General features: G+C 42.7%; 1 pseudogene; it reads left to right on the top strand.

The window, feature by feature from the left end:
- The first annotated feature begins 4258 nt into the window (after positions 1 to 4258).
- Positions 4259 to 4714, top strand: LOC108634905 (annotated as a pseudogene).
- Positions 4715 to 5459: the final 745 nt, after the last annotated feature.

The raw sequence follows: 5459 nt of genomic DNA, 5'->3' as shown, positions 1-5459 counted from the left end.
CATCTTCCAGTGAGTAAGTATATTTTAATATATTTAATCTGTGCGCATGGGATAATAAAAAGCATCAACTGCTTCAATAAGTGAATTAAACAAAAAGACAGTTTTGAGAGCTGAGAGAAGTATAAAAAACATCAACCAAGAACAAGTCTAATGGACTCCTCCCTCCCTTTTCTACCTTCTTTCACCTCCTATTATGACATGTAAGTTGAAAGGGGTTCATCTTAATGGCTTCCTGCTTCCAACTATGTGGAAAGTGAATTGGAATCATTTGGAATATTCTGAAATCATGAAATGTAATCATGAACACAAAGATGCAAAAAGATGTTGAAACATCTGTTTTCCAGATTAAGAATATCACCCAGATAGTTGGGGAAAAAAGTTTTCCATTATCTCGCCTTTAATCCACTTAGCAAATACATGTCATTCTAAAAGATCCTGGTAACCACTGCTCAGAGGGAGAACAATCCAGAAAAGAAACAGAAAAAGGATATTTTCAGCACCGTGAAATTTAAGGACTAAGAGAACTATGGTAAGAAAGATAATGATAAAGCTCATGCTTGTAAGACTTTTATGTGGTTGGGCTCAGAGTTTTTTCACTTTATTTTATGACAAGTAAATAAATTGTTGAGTGACAAGAAGAAAATAATGTTACCTTCAAAGTGATTTCAACAGAAAAATTACTTCCCCGTGAAAATACGAAGATCTTTCCTGACCAACAGGATTGGAATGTCAAGGGTTCAAATGCATTCACCGAGCATTTATTTCTATTTTGAATTTCCCTAAACTGTTTGCCTCAACATATCCTCCCAACATTTTTGAGAGAGGTCAAGGGTTTAAGAGACCCTGGGGTTTAAGCTAACAATTCTGGTTCACAAACATATCTCATGTCAAAGTGTGAGTGTGCTATAGAAGGTGAAGTCACTCAGTCGTGTCCGACTCTTTGTGACCCCATGGACTGTAGCCCACCAGGCTCCTCCATCCATGGGATTCTCCAGGCAAGAGTACTGGAGTGGGTTGCCATTCCCTTCTCCAGGGGATCTTTCCCACCCAGGGATTGAACCCGTGTCTCCTGCGTTACAGGCAGACGCTTTAACCTCTGAGCCACCAGGGAAGCCCAATATTTCCTTGAACCCTTTTTGGGGTGGGGGCGGGGGAGGCAAGAATACTGGAGTGGGTGGCCATTCCCTTCTTCAGGAGATCTTTCCCACCCAGGGATTGAACCCGGGTCTCCCGCATTGTAGGCAGACCCTTTACCGTCTGAGCCACCAGGGAAGTCTTGAGTGTGCTATAGGCTGAACATAACATGGCCACATCTGTTCAGCTGCCTGGTGATTTTACTTGCAATATCCAGTGCTCCTGCAGTAAAAGGTCTCATTGTAACATGATTCTACTTTCTATAATTGAGAATCAGGTTTGTGTTTGGTTCACAGCTGCTGATACTACTGCTGCTAACTCACTTCAGTCATGTCCGACTCTGTGTGACCCCATAGATGGCAGCTCACCAGGCTCCCCTGTCCCTGGGATTCTTCAGGCAAGAACACTGGGGTGGGTTGCCATTTCCTTCTCCAGTGCATGACAGTGAAAAGTGAAAGGGAAGTCACTCAGTGTGTCCGACTCTTAGAGACCCCATGGACTGCAGCCTACCAGGCTCTTCCATCCATGGGATTTGCCAGGCAAGAGTACTGGAGTGGGTGCCATCGCATTCTCTGTTGGTTCACAGCTATTCATAACTAAACTTTGAGTTTCTCCACCAGAGTCTTGATGCCTGTTTCTAAAACAAATACTGTGCCTTAAAATTGGCCTACACAGATATTTTGCTTAATTGAAGGGTGAAAGTTTTTACCCCAATTTATTCATTTCTGTAAGGACCACTGCTTGAAGGACTCTGGACTTGTGTGTGCAGTTGTGACTGCAATAAATAGGGCACAATTCCTAGCATATATGGTATACTCTTGATCAATATTTGCTGAATGAATGAAAAAAAACAGTGGCTCTAGCCTGAATTATGGTGGTAAATTTGCACATGCACACACACACACACACACACTCACTCACTCACTCACACACTCACTTCTTTTACCATTATGGGGATGAACCGGAATTCTTTAAGATGAAAAGGTTAGTTCTGGAGAAGGGAATGGCAACCCACTCCAATATTCTTGCCTGGAAAATGGACCGAGGAGCCTGGAGGGCTATAGTCCATGGAGTTGCAAAGAGGTGGACACAACTGAGTGACTGGAGCACCTCACTAAACTGGCGGGGGGTGCAGAAAGAAGATATAAAGCTTAGTTCTAAATAGGGATGCCTCTATTGATGTTTGATTATTACGAACCCCACCCCCACCCCCCATAGGGTTCTCAGAATCTGAACTGGAGCTCCTTTCCCTGTCCTTGCAGTGAGCTGCAGACACTTGATCTCTCCAGTGGAGATTGCCAAACCTTTGCGGGCAGAAACCTGGTCTTATATCATCTTTGAAGTTCTCACTGCACCTAATTTAGGGCATACCCATAGAGAAGGTTCTATTATTATCCCCATTTTCAGATGAGGAAACTGAGGTTAAGCAGCTGAGGTCATCTTAAGTTAAAGTCAGATAGTGGTGAAGACAGTGCTAGTGTTTGATCCCTGGCAGTGTGAGGCCTGAGGCTCCTCTGCCTAGGGTAATGTATCAGAAAGGTAGCTGCTACCCTTTTCCCCCTAAAAAAAGTAAGGTAAGGAGTCAACTATGAAATTACAACTCAGAGAATTAGAGTAATAAAAAACTAAATGTTCTAGATGTGCCAAGACATTGGAGTAACTTAGATAGAAATTATGAAACTGTATTATTTCTGTCCTGGGTATTTACTCAACAAGATCCTGGCAAATAAATCCAATTCAAGAGAGAGATTCAGGGGAATCATTTGCTTTTCCCTCTCTATAGACACTACATCGTTCAAGTGCCAAGGAAGACCTAAAAGGGAACCTGTTGTGTGAAATGAGTAATATGTATCAAACAGAATGTGGCCAGTCCTCTGGAATTGCCTGAAACTCTCCAGTGAGAAGCAAAGGGAATTTTTCTCTAGTATGGTGATCCTCTCACAGCTGATGCCCCATCCCCTGTCTCTCTTCCTTTTGGCCAGTTTGCTTCTGGAAGCTAGGCAGAACATCCTTAAAGAAATGGGCATCCTCTGCCTCTCTACTTTAAGTTAGTAGTAGTTTGGGAAGCTTTGTGGAGTCTGTAAGACATGGGCCTATTAGGAGAGAAACAGAGGGATCGGGGAGTGGTGAGGGAAGAGACAGACACACAGAGACAGTGAGACATGGAGAGAGGTGAAATGACACTGAAAGTCCTTGAGAGTGTACTGACCTTAGAAAGCCTTTTAGAAACCAGTCACTAATTCAGTATGATGAATTACCTTAAAGTAGCTTGTTAGAGTGTTTCCTGAGGAGAATTGGAGGTCGCTTCAAACGAAAGAAACCACAGCTAATGTGCTGATGTTTTAAAGAGAAAAGGCAATTGCTAAAAATGACCATCCAATTTCCATTACTTACTACAGTCATTAGAAACAAGGAATATGTTTATTGATCTGAAGTGGTTCAAACAGTATTTTCTTTGTTCAAACCAATTTCGCTGGAGGAAAAGTCAAGAGTTTGCCTTGTGTGGGGGTAGTGTCGGGGGGCGGGGAGGGGGCGGGAATTGTGGAGAGAAAGAGATTCTTTACATAAAAAACTGTTGTTTTCCTATCCTAGGGCCACTCACCTAAGAAGAATAATTGGTTTCTATTAAAGCGAAGCAATTTCTGCCCCTGATCAAGCAATTGTGGCCCCTAATCACTATTGGTTTAGCTCTAGGCCCTTGAGACTCAAAGTAGGTTTGGAATTAGCAATATCAGTATAATCTGGGCATACATTAGACAGGTAGGTTCTTGGCCCCACCCCAGTCCTAACTGAATCATAATCTAGTTTTTAACAAGATGTTTCCTGATTCATATGCACATTAATGTTTGAGAAGTACTAGTCTAGACCAACATGAATGGTTATTTAAACAGTTGATAGAAAAAAGAGATGGTTGAATAAAGGAGGAAATACTATCTGATAAAAGCACTTTTGTCCAAAGATTTGTTGGTGTTGATAAACTTGCTCCTATCCACTTAACCCAGGTTGGAAGTAAAAACTTCATAGGCCCATTCTGAAATGACGTTTACCAGCTCCAGCGTCCTCATGGTTGACTGAGCTCCCACAAATGGTTGCTGACTTTGTTTGTGTCCCCAGGTGAGCAGAAATGAGTGACCAAGCAGAAAAAAGCAGTTCCGTGCGAGAGAGACCTGCACGTCCAAGTTCTCCTGAGAAACCAAGTGAGATGGAACTGAAGCAGATGAAACGGGTGGAGCGGCAGTTAAAACGGTTGTCATTTCAAAATCCCGGGCCTCAGGTAGCCAACTTCAACCCTAAATTAAGGCAGCTGATAAAGGAAGGGCAAATGACAAGGAAGAATGAGTTTGTTCCTGTAAACGCGAAGTCAACAAGTATGACCAAAAGGGCAGGCTCACCTTCAATCAGGCTGACCTGTGTGACTGCCTTGATGAAGACTGCCAGGGTTGCTTCTACCCGTGCCCCAAGTGTAACTCCACCAAGTGCGGGCCCACTTGCCGCTGCAAACCGCCGCTGGGTCTACCACACCATAGTCGACGAGAGTGGGGAGGTCATCAGCAAGATGCCATTCGACCTCTCCGACTAGGAGCAGCCCTCCAGGCTGATCCATTTTCTCTGCTTTGCAGTTACACCAGCCTCTGTCTCCTGGGTGAATTTTAGGACTGGGGGAAAAAGTTTTAAAAATATAGTTTAGACTAGTTAGTGTTCTCTGAAGCCATAGAACCAAGTCGCTTCTCTAACCTTCCTGCTGTGATGACTCAGATTCCTCCCCTGGTAACCAGCAACTCCATTCCTACTGCTCTCGGGTTAAAAATCCCTTTCCTCTTTGCTGGTACCTTAGGAGATGGAGTTTTTTAGAATTCTGTAGCTGAGAGCTTGTCTTGACAAAGAACATATTTTTAATAATAGTTACCGTTAGGACTTACATCATTAAGTCTAAATCAGAATTGCTATTTGGATTGACTTGGCACTGCATACTCATAGTCTCATGCTTTTAGTGTTACTGTTTTAACAGTATTAAAGAAAATTTGGTTTAAAAACTTTAATAGGCCCATGGCCACGTGACCCAACATATGAGCACAGAAGCAGAGATTCAATTTAAGTGATATCCAAAATGCCAACTGGAAGCAGACTTCAAAGGACAAATTTTAATCTAATTGTTACCTAGAAATGATTTAAAAGCAGTTTTTTAGTGGCTAAGGTTACCAGCCACACAGAACTGGCCAAAGTGGTACAAAATTCCTAAGGCCTAAGTTGCACTTGGTCTTAGAGGTATAGGATTTAAGGAAAATTCAGCTAGAGTTTCTGCTGACCTCAGTGAAGATACCATC

This window comes from Capra hircus, unplaced genomic scaffold (assembly GCF_001704415.2).
Source record: "Capra hircus breed San Clemente unplaced genomic scaffold, ASM170441v1, whole genome shotgun sequence".
NCBI classification, from domain to species: Eukaryota; Metazoa; Chordata; class Mammalia; order Artiodactyla; family Bovidae; genus Capra; species Capra hircus.
Note: the sequence above shows the minus strand (reverse complement) of the source record. Positions and strands in the feature narration are given on the sequence as shown.